Here is a 16901-nt window from a genome sequence, read left to right as displayed (position 1 = left end):
TTTTCCTATTGCTCATAGTAAAGATAAGTTTTAGTTGACTTTATACATCGTTACAAGGACTCTTAAACAGTTAGGAGAGTGGGCTGCCAAGTGGGAATCTTTGTAAAATGCACTTTAGTGTCTCTTAGTGGCTTTGCATTTAAAGGAGACATTATGCATTTTATTCATAGATTAAAACTGGAGGAGGCAGGCCAGATGTGCAGGTCCCTTAAAGGCAAGCAAGTGTCAGCAACTATAGCTTGTTCGTGTAGCACGTTGAAGTAAAAGTCCCAGAAAACTACAGCCCGAGTCTTATTCATTTATTACACAGGGAAAGAAGGGGATTTGTGCTGAAGTCGAGGCGTCAGATGTCAGCCTTAGAAAAGCAGGCAAATCTCGTCTGTGCTCCTGACCAAAGTCTGGACACCCAACAGGAAGGGCAAACAATCGTAAATATCATGAATCGACTTTTTTAAAAAACTTTTTTTTATTTTATTTTATTTGGGCAAATATATGAAACATTACAGTGCATTTCTTACATCAATCAAAATATAACTTTCCATTGTTTACATTATTTTTGTATTCAACTATGTGATCACAAGCCCAAAAGGAGTAGGCTGAAGCAAAAGCTTATAAATGCCTACCCCTTTTTGCAAGATATAATCATGTTCATGCCACTGTCTTGTTTTCCCCTGTTATTATTATCATTGTAATATTAATATTGTTATTATCATTATAAATATTATCATTATTGTTATAATCTTTATCATTATTACCATTATTATTGTTATTATTATCACCATTATTATAATTATCATTAATATTACCATTTTCATCATTATAGTTGTAACAATTTTTGGATTTGTTTTTAAATTATTTAATTTTACAGACTTCATTGCTTCTGGTAGATTGCTGTATCATTCAATCTGTTGTTTTCGAAAATCTGCAGTCTTTGTGTTTTTATTGTCAATTTATTAGCCCACTTTTTTTTAACATTTACATATCATTTCCTCAGATGGTATTTGTTTTTTGGGAGGTGATGCACTGTACGTATGTGTGATGATCTGGGCATCCAACACTGCAGCTCTGCTTAGCTTTTGTTGTGACATGGTAGTGGTTCCGCCTTGTCACTTTGGAGATAAGATCATGGATGGATAGTCTTGAACTTCCTGACTGTGGAGGCCAGCATATTAAGACTATCCTCTATTCCAAAGTTTATAATGATGATAACAAAATGATAAATGACATGTTTAATTACTTGACTCAGCAGTCCGGTGCAATTTTTCAAGTTGGATGGTCGACACACGTAACAATGGTCAAAGTGAATCGTACTCCTTTGGGACTTTAAATTGCCTGTTTGCTGTTTGTCATTAGTCATTCTGTTGTCATGATACAAAATGACTCATGAGGCAAATAAGTGGTTGTGGGTGTCTGTGGGACTGTGTCTCGTGTGCTTAGGTTCTGTGTAACGTACTGTATGCTGTTGAAATGTTAAAAGGCAAAGGTGGAGGCATGTGTCATGCGTCATGATGGCTTCTATCAGATATCTTTGCTTTTGGCAACCTGAATCTACAAGCCTTGGGAGTTGGTGTGAGATGACAGTATGCTGTGGTGGAAATAAGATATATAGATGTATAGACTGTACAGTCATCCCTCGTTTATCACTGTTAATTGGTTCCAGACCCGACCATGATAAGTGAATTTCCACAAAGTAGGTGACAGGTGAAAACCTGTCACTCTAAGTAATACTTAGATACTGTTAAGAAGGGGGTAGTGATTCTTTTATAGTTGGGACACCATGGAAAGATTTCAGTCAGATAATGGACACCTCATACTCAACAAGCAGGATCAAAACTAGCTAAATGTTATCAGTGCTGCTCAAGCCTTTTGAAAAAGGTGCATTTGGGTACCTCACGTAACTCCTCGGGCACAAGTTGCCACTGCATTCAGGGACACTTGTAAATCACAGCAAACACACCCACACATGCACATGCATCCCCAAGTAGGTGATATTTACCAAAGCCAGCACTTGTTGGTCATACAACAATAATACAATGTTACAAAATGTTCTACTCATAACAGACATCAATGTTAAACAAACCTTTGGAGAGATACTGCTTTATTATGATTGTTAAACTTTCCCCTTCAATTTTGTATGAAATAAATATGCAGACTTAAACCATGGCCATCCTGAGTGGAATGAAATAAAGCTTCATTTGAATGAAGTAAGTCCATTCAAATGAGTAAATCAATTCAAAGAGAAGGTTGCCAACATCAGAGTGGAATAATTTATCAGTGTTCATGTCAAACTTTGTCCTAATGTCACCATGCAAAATACACATTTTTCACCCTGGGTTTTCATATCACGAATGAACCAATTAATTATGGTCAATATCTCAAGTTAATTAATATGATAAGGTTTATGTTTTTTAGGTGTGCAGAAGTAGTGGGTACATGTCTGATTGTAAATATGTGATTATAAATATTTGGGGAACCACTGCAATATAGTATATATAATAACAGAAAATACCTCATTTAAGACATAAAAACACTTTATGATTATGACTATTATTGTATTGTTATTATATTGCCTCTTGTGAGGTCATTTAAACCTGCAATAAAAGCCTGTTGCAGGATCAAGTCTGGTGCTTGTCTCACTGAACAATTACTGACACCTAGTGATCAATGTGGAATACTACATTCACAATTTGAAAGCATCTGGCTTGTATTTGTATTTTAGTTCATTTAGTCATTCATATGCTTGAAAATGCTTAGTTTTGGCAAACCGTTGGTACAATTTGCTTCAATAGGTATTTCATTACTAATTACAGGCCCTATTCAATCACGAAACAATGTCAATAATAAATTGTATATTATTTAAAAACCATGCTAGAGTCAAGTCAGAAAATTTGACCCTCAAAATGGCGAGGGATGCGATATGGGAATGTGTGTGCCAGTGTTTTTTTTGGGGGGGGGAGTGGTTCATATATTTGCGCATGTAGATAAGAGATGTACCTCCTGACGTGTGGATAGTTGTTTTGAGGTTAGTTTGGCAGTGCCATGTTGCTACAATTAAAGTCTACTACTCCCTGCCAGCGACTGTGTGTGTGTGTGTGTGTGTGTGAGTGTGTGTGTGTGTGTCTGTGGGAAAGAGTATAATAATTGAATCCAGCTCCATGTCTCTACCTGTGGTGAGTGTGTGTGATGTAATTAAATCTTTCTCCCAATATATCAGAAGGAATGGAGATATATTGGGCTTAGTGACAGTCTGATTTACTGTGACACAATGGCATGGTGTGTGTATTTTTATGTTAAATATTTTCCACGTTATTTGATGTTGGAACCTGAATTCTAACCATCCAACTGTGAACCCTCTTCATTAGTAAGTGATTTCTACTCGCTACTTGATGAAGGTGTCAGGTGACAGGAAGTGAAAATGGAATAAAATATGGAGGTGGCCTTCTTGGATCACTTTCAACAAGATTTTGGAGTCTGAAGCATAGAATTTGGTAAAAAATGCCTTGGTAAGTTGACAAAGTAGATTCAGGGGGTGAGTAAGCGGTCTATTCCAACCCTTGATGGACTTTTGGATTTGCGCATTGATTGATTCTTCGTCCATTTGTTGAATGTTTATGCTGTGTTTTGACTGATTGATGTTGCCTATCCAACCATCAGTTTATTTCTCCTCCAAAACAAACCACCGTTGTCATGAATTAAATGGTGTGGGCCAGTCAGAGGGAGCATGGCCGGCCACCTTAAGGCAGCTCTTACGGCTGAGATCCTCTCACTCCAAAAGGAAATCTAAAACAATGTGATGGTTTCCCTTAAATCTCTGTGACACAAAACCCACTGCTATTGTGATTATAGTTTGCCGTTTTATTTTGAAGGCTGATCTTCTCTCTTCAGTATTAACACAAACACACAAATAAACACACTCCACTCCACTGGGGCATGAATTTGCTCATATATAAAAACAGTTTACTGACAAAAGCACACTTAAATGGGCAAATAACACATGAATCAGAATAGTGTTTTTATGTGTATTTCATTGTTAGCCCCAAGAGAAAATGCCATCAAACCGTGGAATATGTGATAAATTACCTGACAGGATGGATTATCAGCGAATGCATCGCAGATCAAGCACAACCTCCTGTGGTGTTATCTCTCCTAGTCCAATTCACATCCAATTCACTTGAGCCTTTAGTGGAGTTTTTTATTTAAACACCTTGTAGAAAAAAACACAGTAGCATAATACAACACTACATGTATATTTTTTTATAGAAAAAATGTATTATGTATTATTATATCATGTAAAACATACAGTTCTTAAGAAAATGCTGATTTATTTTATGTCATACAAAAGTAAATGATAGCTAATTCAGGTGTCTCTGCTTTTGAGAGGTCCAAATCAGGCTAATCAAATGGTATCATCATCACCATGGTTGGCAAAAACATGGGAAAAAGATTATACTTCATGTATTTAAAAGAAAAGTGGAGAATGCATGCATGGCTGGAAACCCGTGTGAAGAACTACGCCCTACCAGAAGCAGGTCTTACTGCACAGTTCTTTTGCAATTTAGGGATAAAGCCCAGTCAGCTCATATATCACAAGTGCTCCAGTAAGCTAGTTGATCATTGGCACAAGGGTTGGTAGCCCTTGTACTGAGAGTGCACTTAAGCAGTGCTATACCTGACCTAGCCTGAAAGCATCAAAAAGACTCACAGCAGATTGTTTTCCAGGAGGAACCGCTTGGTCAAGGTACTTCTATTACCCCATAATAACTCTACCGCCCCGTAATGTATTCCATAAATGTGTATTTTCTCAAATAGTAATGGATAAAAACTCACATTCTGTTGTTCATGTAGTGAAAAGTAGCTTCTCACATAAAGAATATGTGCTAGTGTATCTTATAAAACAAGACATTACAAAGCTTCCCCATAAAAGCTGCATGTACAAGCTGTGCAGTCTGTCGCTTTTCATTTAATTCAAGCACTACCAGGAAGCAACTTGGTGGCCAAAACAAGGCCCCTGCTACTGTAAACTGCATGGGGCAGCAGCGTTTCAATGGGGTGCTTTGTCATGAGTGAAGACATGGGAACATTTCAATAGGTTTAATAGGTAGTACCCATGTGTCAGAAAAATAACAATTTGGTGAGCTTTCACTTGGATTTATGACTATTTACTGTATGCTCTTCTGTCTTTGAGTGCTTATCATTGTTGTCTTCCTCCATCTCAGCAGTTATTTTGTGCTGTCAGCCAATCTTCAATTTCCAGTAATTGTGTAACTGTCCAGCAGTTATGGTAGAGCACTTTTGTTCATATAGTATTTCACACGGTATTAATATTTAAGTAGTTGTAGTTAGAATGTTGTATTCTCGTGTTAAACAATGCCATAGTCTCAGATAATGAGGTTTGCCCATTTGTAAGTGAGCCCTGAAAAATGTTTGGGATGGCTCAAAACGCTTGGTTTCAGAGGCCGTTGAAAAACTGGAGGTCTGTGATGTCACACATGGACAGGCTTCCTTATATGGGCGTGCACTGTATGCGCGATTCGCTTTCCACGCTCTTCCCCAACCTCTGCTTCTTTGTTTATGAGGCAAGCTCAGGCAGAAGTTATTGGAGTTGTTGATTCCTAGCAAGACAAAAATATGTTTTTGTGAACATGAACAGGAAACATCCGCCAAATTGTTGCTGAAGCCAAAAGAAGCACGCTCTCGCCCGTAAAAGTGCATTGATGTTGGACACGTTGTGCATCCACGCAGGTGGAGACAACCACCGTGCTCACCGATGTCTGGAAGATGCGTAGTCCAGCAAAATAAATATAATGACCACATTTCCTGTACTGATATTATGACAAGATTGTCTGCGGTTAGTAAACGCTGCACCAGCGGTGCCCCTGACAAAGTGTGTCCGACAATGAGTGCTCCTCTTCAGGCAGGCGAGGCGATAGCTCATGCAGTGATAGCTATCAAAGAAATGAAGAAAGATGTGAGCACGTCAGTATTGTGTTGAATTTTAATATTGTATATCTGTCTATATTGTATTATGGTGACAGAGAATGACTGCAAGCCTGCTCATATAAAGCCATTGTGATTTACTCACCAGATATTTTGAAATATGAAATAGAACAGGTTTTATTTCGCTCTGATCACTTCAAAGTTATCCAGAGATGCACCCATGATTATATGGATGCAAAGATGAAAGAATTGTGTTTGTGTGGCAGGGAGGAAGAGAGAGTGGGTGTGAAACAAAGGAGAGAATGTGGAAAATATGAGAAAAGTGAGGCAAACTACACCCTTGTGCTCTGAGGGTTTAGCTCCTGACACCTGTGCTAGCATTGCAGAGCTTTGCAGCAGAAGCATGGCTCTAAATGTCCTTTTCAGCCTTTCAGGTTAGCTCTTTTCCTCTGTGATTGTAACCCTGAGAAATAGTCACCGCACACACACATTCACACACACACACACACACACACACACGTATACAAGTCAATCCTGCCAACTTCTACCTATCTTAGGAAAGGTTTCCCCCTACACACACACACACAAGCACATACATACAGTACAGGTGAGTTATCATTACTTTGCCCCCAGGAGCACTATCAGTCAAATTGTAATTCAGTCAGAAGTTAATATAGTGTGTGTGTGTATTGTATGTATCACGGTGAGTGGACTTGCGTGTGTGTGTGTGCTTGTGGGTGTGTGATATAATGGCAGGCCAAAGGGGGAAGAGAGAAATAGAGGGCCTAGAAACTCTAAGGTATTCCTTTGCTTTTATTATCATGATGTAGCCGAGGGCGGAGAGAGAGAGAGAGAGAGAGAGAGAGAGAGAGAGAGAGGGAGAGAGAGAGGTGTGTGTCTATGTGAGTGTGTGTGATAGATGGAGAAAAAGACAGATAACCAGTGAACAAGAGAGAAAAGAAGTGAGCGAAAGAACCAGTAATCTAGTTTTTCCTTTGGGCTTCCTTTGAGTACTGCTTTTTGGCTAACTCAGTCTGTGTATGTGTGTGTGTGTGTGTGTGTGTGTGTGCGCACACGCTCTCTTTCAGTGTTTGCATGTGACCACTTTTTATTATGGGGATATTTTGGTTGGTCCACCTAAAAAAAAAAATGCTTTGATGCATTCCTTTTCGCCATATTTGTGTCTTTGCACATTTTAATAAGCCTGTTTTTGTCTGTAATAAAAGTAACCGCCTCCTTCAACTAACATGCTTTCTCAGCATCCTTCTCACATCAAGACACCATTAGTGATTTTTCCTATAAACAGAAAAGAGAATGAGAGAGGACCTCATTGTTCCGGCAACACACTAAAGTGCAAAATTAGCAGCAACAGATGGAGGAAGCAATGAAAATGCTGATGGTTCTCAGCACCCAAGTGCTGCTTTAATGCTTGGACATGGATTGACTGATGGAGAAGAACAGCAGTGTGTGTGTGTGTGTGTGGGTGAGTGCTGCCGCACTTTGTATGTTTGAACGTGTCGCTTGAATGACAAATCAGAAAAGTAAGTTCCATTTTAAGGGAATGACTTGAACTGACCCAAATGCTATTACAGCACCCAACACAGCTGCACAACAAAATAATACAACTTCTAATGTAGGTCCTCATCATGAATACCATATTAGATTCCTTAAATTGTGCGGTTTATGTGGCACAAGAGAAATTACAAATAATTGCTGCCTTCATTATCAAAATGAGCCTCGAATGCATAACTTATTTGAATATATGCTTGTTAATAATCTTGGGAAATAAGGTATTGTGTCAACACTTATACTGAAATTTGTGAGTTTGAGTGTTAGTAATGAATTCATTGTGCTTTAATTGATGCAGTATTTTCTGAAAATGCAATACAACTGGGACTCATGGAGTGCAAGTGTTGGCAGCTCTGTCGCACAAAACTTTAATACAACTTTTTTAATACAACGTGTGTATTTTATATATATATATTTATTCATATATTTTTCGTAGGGCTGCACGGCGATCGAGTGGTTAGCGCGCAGGCCTCACAGCTAGGAGACCCAAGATCAATTCCACCCTCAGCCATCTCTGTGTGGAGTTTGCATGTTCTCCCTGTGCATGCGTGGGTTTTCTCCGGGTACTCCGGTTTCTTCCCACATTCCAAAAACATGCTAGGTTAATTGGCGACTCCAAATTGTCCATAGGTATGAATGTGAGTGTGAATGGTTGTTTGTCTATATGTGCCCTGTGATTGGCTGGCGACCAGTCCAGGGTGTACCCCGCCTCTTGCCTGAAGACAGGTAGAGAATGAATCAATGATTGAATATTTTTCATTTTCATTCTTTACATGTGGCTTAGTGGTTAGCATGTTGGCCACACAGTGAAGAGAGCTGGAAGATCCGGGTTCGATTGGGCATCTCAGTGTGAGGTTTGTATGGGGTTTCTCTGGGTCCTCCCACAATACAAAAATATAGGTTCATTGATGACCACAGGTGTGAATGGTTGTTTGTCTATATGTGACCTGCCATTGGAGGGTCCTAATAGTGTAAAAAAAAAACACATTTCGAAAGTTGTAAACAGGTTTTCTGTTGCACTGGGTCACTTGGCCTTATGGGACCAGTCTACAAAGTGTAAATGAAATAATGCATAACAATACAAATTATGATTTTGCCCCCTGAATTTGGTGTGCGGTTAATATAATAAGAGGGGCCAACCCTCCTGGCAGTGCTACAGCCAGAGAGGGCCATCAGAAGCTGGGTGGCATTGGCACCCTGAGTCGTGCCGCTCTCAACAGCCGTTACATAACAGAGCTGAACGAGACCATCTGCCTGCAGCTGAAGGCATAACAATCAACAGCGCTTTTAACTTCTGCTCAGCAGCTGAGCGGTTCAGGCCAAGATACATTTGCAAATACAGTGCAGCCTTGGTTAGCGTCATTAATCCATTCCAGAAGGTCTGACTGCCAAACGTATGTTAACCAAATCAATTTTTCCCATAAGAAATAATGTAAATCAAATTAATCCGTTCCAGAAAGCCAAGAATGTTAACACATCCATCTATTTTCTATGCCACTTGTCCTCAACCGGGTCAGGGGTGGAGCCGATCCCAACGGTCTTCGGGCGAGAGGCGGGTCTACCCAATCCCCTGATTGTTTGGCCTACATGCTAACCACTCGTCCGCTTACACGTTTTTATGTTTTCCCAATGTAGTTTCACATGCAGAAAATAATTCAAAATGTATATAAATGATGAATTAAAGGGATAAAGAAACACTTAAGCTTACTTTTACCTTCATTTAAGATATGAGGCCAACACAATCTGGCAGATAGATGAACTTGGACACCACTTTCCTATTTGGCAATAAGTTATTTCTTGAAATCAGTCTTGTTTCTCAGCTCAGGTCTTTACTTTTGTTTTCCATCACAGCTGCAAAATAACTCCTTAAAAGGAGCCAAAGAAAGTTGCAAGTGTCAGCATTTAAATGAAACACTATTTAATTCAAGAAATACTGTAATTCATAGCAAAACACAAAAGTGCTGTCCGTGTTAATCTTGCTGCCCCATTTGTCTTTTTAACAATCACGTCTTCAAGTTTGCCTGCGTAATTACTTCAGGTATTACGGTTAACGTGAAAGAAAACGCGGTGATGTCACTCAAAATGAGCCAATGAAATCGTTGACTACTGTGAGCCATCGGTCTATTCCTTTTCTATGCCGCTAATCTTCTAATAGAACCATGCCTTGCTAAAAGTAAGAGGTTGATGGAGAAAGGTGAACATTTAAAAGTGAAAAGGGTACGAGTCCAAATTGTCCATAGGTATGAATGTGAGTGTGAATGGTTGTTTGTCTATATGTGTCCTGTGATTGGCTGGCGACCAGTCCAGGGTGTACCCTGCCTCTCACCCGAAGACAGCTGGGATAGGCTCCAGCATACCCTCGACCCTAGTGAGGATGAGCGGTATAGAAAATGGAACGATGGAAGATGGACCAATATGTGTTCATTCCTCCAGAATCCAGTGCCAAGACACTGGGTCTCATATACTCTGAAACTGTAGCATCCAGTAATAAAAATCTAATACTAAAATAATAATAAAAATCATTTCTGAGAGTGATAGCACATTCGTTTATAGCACAGCGACGTGCAAATGAGACTTCACCAAGGATTACATGGATATAAGTAACACAGCATCTTTCACTGACGGGAGAGTTGTGAAGGAAGGAGTGCTGTGCCGCAGAGATGTTACTCAAAGGTAAACAAAGTACTGTTGCAGATTTTCTGTTAAAGAGACACTTATTCAATCATATTTCAGGATACATTTTCATACTCTTTTTCCAAACTGAAACCATCAAAATGGAGAGCAGTGAAACATATTCAAATTGCATGCTGACACAAATTCCGACATGTTGGCAGGTCTGCACTAATATTGAAAGTCCTCCCTTCCTCGTGGCACCCTGACAGTTCACCGTGCCCCATCCACTATTTGAGAATCACTGGTTATAGGTTGGACATTTTTATCTATTTATTCCTCTTCTTCTTCCTACTTCTGCTTATTCCACCTCATTTTTTGTCCACGAACTACTCCTCCATTTCTTAACCAGTCCAAACAACTCCAACATCAACAGCTGAACTGATGAGACAACAAATTCTGATTTATTGAAAACATTAATTTGTGATTGTAACATCAAACTGACTTTTTTAAATAGTCCCACATTTAGTGTAATTTGATATTTTCTATGGCTGCACGGTGGATGAGTGGTTAGCGCTCAGGCCTCAACACTAAGGAGACTTGAGTTCAATTCCACCCTCGGCCATCTCTGTGTGGAGTTTGCATGTTTTCTCCAGGGACTCCGGTTTCCTCCCACATTTCAAAAACATGCTAGGTTAATTGGCGACTCCAATTGTGAGTGTGAATGGTTGTTTGTCTATATGTGACCTGTGATTGGCTGGCGACCAGTCCAGGGTGTACCCCGCCTCTCGCCCGAAGACAGCTGGGATAGGCTCCAGCACCCCTGCGACCCTTGTGAGGATAAGCGGTAGAAAATGAATGAATGATATTTTCTATGAAAATCCAACACCAGAATGTTCAGCTCACTCGGGACAAATGTGCTACCAAGTCAGACTTTTCAAAATGTTGCCACATTTAGTGTAATTTTAAATTTTCAGTGAAAAAGTTCCCATTGAAAATGAATGGGCATGAGCGTAGCCATGGTGTCAGATGAACAAACGATATAACATTAATATTAAGTAAATAGTAAATACAGTAAATAAATACACACAGGTCATCTACCAATACTCCATGGAATGAGAAAAAATTTAGTATATGCCATTAAACACGTAATAGTAGCAACTATTTAAATAGCAGTGCAGCAATGCATTATGGGAATTAGTAATAAAATTACAGAGCCTATGACTATGCACATTATGACATTATGGGACATCCGGAAAAGAGAGATTTAGCATGTACAAAGAAGGCTTAACCAAGTGCTGTGTTGTAAACACGGTTTGCCTACAAATTAGAGGACATCACAAGGATAAAAGGCAACACGAGGCATCACGTAATAGCATGTAAGTGGCACATATCACGTGTTATTGGATTGCTTGGAGTAATGGTGCTCGCTTGTTCTTAATGCAAAACATTAGCATTCGACTGGCCCCCATACTCCCTCTTCTTGAGTCTATTCTTTTCTTATAATATCCGTTCCCTTCCACATCTGCTCTAATTCCAGCTCGTCCTGTTTGCATTTTATACGAATTTCAAATTTCTGTGATGGCAAGAGCCGTACTGCCTTCAAAGCCAACCCAAAATTTGAGCTCGTTGACCTCATATGCTGTTTTCACGCTTTCACTGTATGCTTCATATACAATATGTGATCTCAAATGCTTTACTCACGCATGACTTTTGTCAGCTCTTTGGTTTACAATTTTCCACTAATTCTCCTCACTGGCTAATCAGTGATGGTTTCATTCAGATGACACTGTCCTCTGCCACACATTTTCACTTAATTATGCTGTAATGAACACATCTAATGCAGTTTGTCTCTGAAGAGTTTTGATGAGAGGGCTTGCGTGAGGGTGGCCTTGTTGGAGTTTTAAGTTGTCAGCCTTCATCAATTGAACGTAAGCTGTGTTTACTGTGGAACACAAACATGTTGTGTCTCTTGAAGAATGTAATTTGGTTCTTGTCTGTATGGGCTTTAGCATGGTTCTTGACAGCATATGAACTGTATATCTGTTAAAATGATACAGTACCTCATAAAAGTGGGTACAGCCATCCCTCGTGATGATGCGCTTCAAATTTCTTTTTGCTGTTTTGTGGTGTACTGCAATCTATTAGTACGTATGTTATGTATCTTTAGGCTAAATTAAGCATTTTCAAGCATAGAAATGGCTAAATGAACTGAAGTACAAATATAAGGCATTCAGAAAATGCATTCAAAGACACGATATTTTACTGTAATGTTGGGACACACAAGCACCGCCACATCAGGCTTTCATTGCGGGTTTGAATTCAAATCTCTAAACAGGCACAATAAAAACACTAATAAAAACACGGGCTACTATTGTGGCAGTAACTTAAGCCAAACTGAAACTCAACTCTAAACCCCCAACGTCACTTCCTGTCTTATTCATGTCTTGCTGGCTTCTTTATTATATACACTATACTATAATCACCTTAGTATAGTGGTGCTGTTGTCAGTGTCTGGAGCTGCATGAGTGGTGCTGGCATTGGGGAGCTGTGGTTCAATTCAAGAAACATGACTTCCAACATGCAGTGTGACATTGTGAAACAGAGCAAGACACCATCCCTTGGGAAACGGGGATGCATGGCAGTTTTCCAACATGATAACAAGCTCAAACACACCTCCAAAAAAGGTGACAAGTGCCTTGCTGAGAAAGATGAAGGTGCTGCGTTGGTGATGGCGTATATCCCTCCACCTGAACTGAATTGAGCACCTTTTGGCCTTCCTCAAGCGGAGGGAAAGTAGAGGAGTGCAAGGTGGCCAACATCTACCAGTGGGTTAGTGTGGGTTGCGGTATAGTGTGGTTACTGTTACAGTATGAAAGCATGCAGTGTGCATTTTCACTAAAGGAATCAACTGTGTTCCCTGAAAATGTCTTACTTGTGTTCTTCTGCCATCTTGGGAAGCTGTAAACAAGTAACAAGAGTGGCTTCCTGCCAAACACATCCATCACATAATGAATACATCACAGGGGTTAGGGAAATTGATAATAGCTTCACAGCTTGGAAGGGGCGAGAGCCAAGCGTGTGCAGATTGCAAAATATCAACAAAAGCGCAAAGTAGATGTCACAAATGAGCTCATAGTCATTCTTAAAACATAAGGGAAGGTACCGGGAAAAGTGTGTTTGTTTGTGATGCTATGCTTTTCCCAATTAGCATCATCTGTCATGATAGTTAACAAAGTTATTGACTCTGCTCATTAAGGCTTTGCTGAGCTTTGTGAGTCTTCACTTTCAAGCAAAGTCTGTTTTCCCAACATCCTCTCAATATAAAATAGGATATGTTTCCTGTCTGGATGTGCAGCATCCTTGCAATTTACCTCTCGTCTCATATGCCTTTGTGTTGACAGTTGTCAAAAAAAGCTGAGTCACATTGCTGAAGATAAAAAAAAAAGTTAAAAAGAAGGAGGTATGATAGCATTGCATGCGCGTATGTGTTTTTATGAATACTCCATAGAGGCTTTCAGAGTCTCTCTTGTCGTGTCATGTTGACGGAGACATGAGAATGTGTCTGAACACATGCGTCATACATTTAATGAAGCGAGAGAAAGCGACAAAGACATATTTGTGGTGGTTAAAAGATTGACTTAATACATTATTAACAGTTAGTATGTGCTATCACTATATGTGAAGCGTTGTGTAATCCCTCGCCTCTCTTCGCACTGCAATACATTCATTTCAAAATCACCAAGAAAGAGAAGCGAGGAAAAGAAAACAGGAGACTGGGACTGGGTGATCGCGGAGAGAGAGAGCGAGAGGAGTCAGAAGTGTCCGACAGCTGGGAAGACGCTGAAGCGGAGAGAAGTGTACGGTTTTCAGACGGAAGCGAAAAATGGCGGCATGATAGGAGGAAAAACGGCAGAAAAGGGTGAAATTGAATGGGGTATCAGATGAGCGGGCCATTAGTCACTGCCTTCTCGCCTCCTGCTGTGATGGTGTTTCCATGGTGATAATTAGCATATCAGACATTAACCACGCCTCTACAGCCCATGACGCCTCGTTAAACAATTAAGTGACACAAAAAAATAAACACACGTCAAGGCAATCATTATGTACGTCCATAAAACTTTCTTTGGCATGTGTCATATTCATTTCTTTGTGTCGCTCCTGATCAAAGGAACTTTTGTGATGATACATTTGTTGTACAATTCAAAGTCTGATGCTTAAAAGAAGTTAATTTTTGTAACTCAATATAATAAAATGTTGATAAATGATACTGTATGACTGAAAACTGGTGGTTCATGGCTGGTGAACACTGACTGCTTGGAGTCTATGTCAGCGGTGTCAAACTCAAACATAGGGGGCCAAAACTCAAAGCCTACTTGAGGCTCCGGGCCGAACTGGACATTACCTCCCACCCACATGTACATTTTTTGTTGGGGAAATGTGCATTTTTTCGTTCTTTCTTTAAGTATGAACTTTTTCGATATACGACTGCCATGGTTTTGGCGTGGTTGTGATTTTTGATCGACCTCTTTGTATTGAATCTGAGCAATTTAATTCAAAAAGTATTGCACCCTAATCAGCTCCAGCATATCCGTGATCCTAGTGGGGATAAGCGGCATAGAGAATGGATGGATGGGTATTGCACCCCAACTAAATTCATGGCTAAGTGGAAAAAAAAACCTTTTTTGTCTTTGTTAAATATATTAAAACAAAATGTTCTATCTCTAATTGCTTTGAATTGATGCCAAATACTGACTTTTGTGTCAAGCTGAACTTTCACAGGTGCTGTGGTGCTCATTCTGATGAGAAATAGTTCCAAAACAATATGCATTTTTTAAAAAGATATTCTACACAATTTGCATAATGTCATGCTGTGTTACCAACGGGACAAAAAACGAATGGTGATTAATTCGGCCTCTTTTATTCCTATTATGTGTTGTATTTTCTCCATTTTAAGCAGAATGTGAGTCTTTATAGGCATAAACCTCTAAAATAGAGCAGCATATAACTGTAAATGCTGAGTTGTGGGTTCATCCTCAGTTCAGGAAGTTGCTTTTGTGTGTAAAAAAAAAAAAAGGCTGGTTGGTGGGTAGACTCTTAAAGTGCCCTTGAACAAGGCACTGAATCACAAACATGTCAGTTGGCTTAGCACCCTGTGTCTGTGCCAGGCCCTCTGCCATATCCCTGCCTCTGAAAAGTCTGTGGAAATCAAAGCAATGAAAGGTGGTCGCTCACAAAACAATTCTACGGTGCCCTTGAGGCAGACACCGGATTTGAAATCCCTATATGGGTGTTGCATCGTTGTAAATGTGTCACCCTTTGGAAATGCTGGCCTGCATATATATATTTTATATAGCAGAGATATGGGCATCTTGGTGGCAATGCTTGATCCTTAGTATTACAGTCGATCTCTGCTCGAATGGCGAAAAACCACAAGTAATTGTAATGGCCATAAACATTTCTATATTTTTTACTTGTCCGCCCCTCTCTCCAAACGCTCCTGTTAGCTTGATGTTGACATTCTTCTCTGATTTTGTATCAACATTTGCAATAAAAGCAACTTGTAATTATTAGGTCATATTCAGGTCCAGAAACAACACTCAACAGTCGAAAGACAGGGAGTGCCCTGTCTTTCTTCAATGACTGTTGTTTTAAAGCTAACAAGCTAAATGCCCGCAAAGCATGCTGGGTAGTCCACCTGTAACACAATATGAAGTATGAACAATTAAACTTTAGATATTATGACTATGTTAATTCCTCCTTTTTTACATCTCCTCAACACATTTCACAATTTATCAAAAATGTAACAAACATTATAATTGTCATAATTGTTGCGCTCTCCTTTTCTTCTCTGGACCATCTTTTTTCCAGATGGTACAAACAATTGGAAAGAGGATTCACCAGAAAAAAATCACCCTAGCTTTCAGGAGACCAATCCCTGTAGCTTTTGTATAATACCAGTCTGGTTTTCCTGGCGAGAAGAGGCTTTTTTGCTGCCATTCTTGACACCAAGTGTACAGATGCACCACACCTGCCTGCTGCCATTCCTGAGCAAGTATTGCACTGGTGGTGCCCTGATTCCACAGCTGAATCAACTTTTCGTCTTTATGCTTGCTGGACTTTCTTTGGTGCCCTGAAGCCTTCTTTGCAACAATTGAACCTCTCTCCTGGACGTTCTTGATGGTCTGATAAATGGTTGCAATCTTACCAGCAGCAATATCCTTAAAAAGGGCTTCACAGGCCCTTTTTGTGCAAAGAAATGATGACTGCATGGCTTTCCTTGCAGGTTACCAGAGTTAACAGAGGAAAAACAACAATTTGAAGCACAGCCCTCCTTCCAACTTCCAATCTGTTATTCTAAGTCCATCAGCAGGATGGAGTCATTTTCAGTCTCTGTCCTCACCAACACTCACCTGTGTTAATCACCATCATGTCTGCTGCTCTTTTTGTAGCAGAAAATCATGTTTTCGGGGAGTTCATTTTCATGACTTGGAGAGACTTTGCAATTCATTGCCATTCATCTTATCACTTCTCCTAACATGTTAGAGTATTCAAATTGCCATTTTATAAAAAAAAAACAAAACTGCTTCAGCAGACTTTATGGAAATTAATATTTGTGTCATTCTCAGGGTAGACAGGGTAGAGAAAAACGTCTTTTTGGTTTTATTCTGCTACACAAAAACAGAGGTGTTGCAATGATGGGGTAGCGGGGAGGAGGAAGTCTCACTAATGAACCCACTACGCTGCTTATGCTGTTATCGCGGTCCATTTCATAGGAGCAGATC

The 16901-nt window shown here is 39.8% G+C and overlaps 1 protein-coding gene across 5 annotated transcripts in view; it reads left to right on the top strand.

The window, feature by feature from the left end:
- Positions 1-16901, top strand: part of LOC131139316 (CUB and sushi domain-containing protein 1-like) — a 373565-nt gene that overhangs the window by 55940 nt on the left and 300724 nt on the right. The window contains exon 1 of one of the 5 annotated variants that reach the window (XM_058088817.2): positions 11290-11495. The exons of the other annotated variants lie outside the window; for them this stretch is intronic. The gene's annotated coding sequence lies outside the window, so the exon portion shown is untranslated. Of the gene's footprint in view, positions 1-11289; positions 11496-16901 lie in introns of those variants that run through there. 5 annotated transcript variants of the gene reach the window in all.

Source organism: Doryrhamphus excisus, linkage group LG13 (assembly GCF_037039965.1).
Source record: "Doryrhamphus excisus strain RoL-2023G ecotype Guam linkage group LG13, RoL_Dexc_Guam_v1.1, whole genome shotgun sequence".
NCBI classification, from domain to species: domain Eukaryota; kingdom Metazoa; phylum Chordata; class Actinopteri; order Syngnathiformes; family Syngnathidae; genus Doryrhamphus; species Doryrhamphus excisus.
This window is presented reverse-complemented; position numbering and strand designations above follow the sequence as displayed.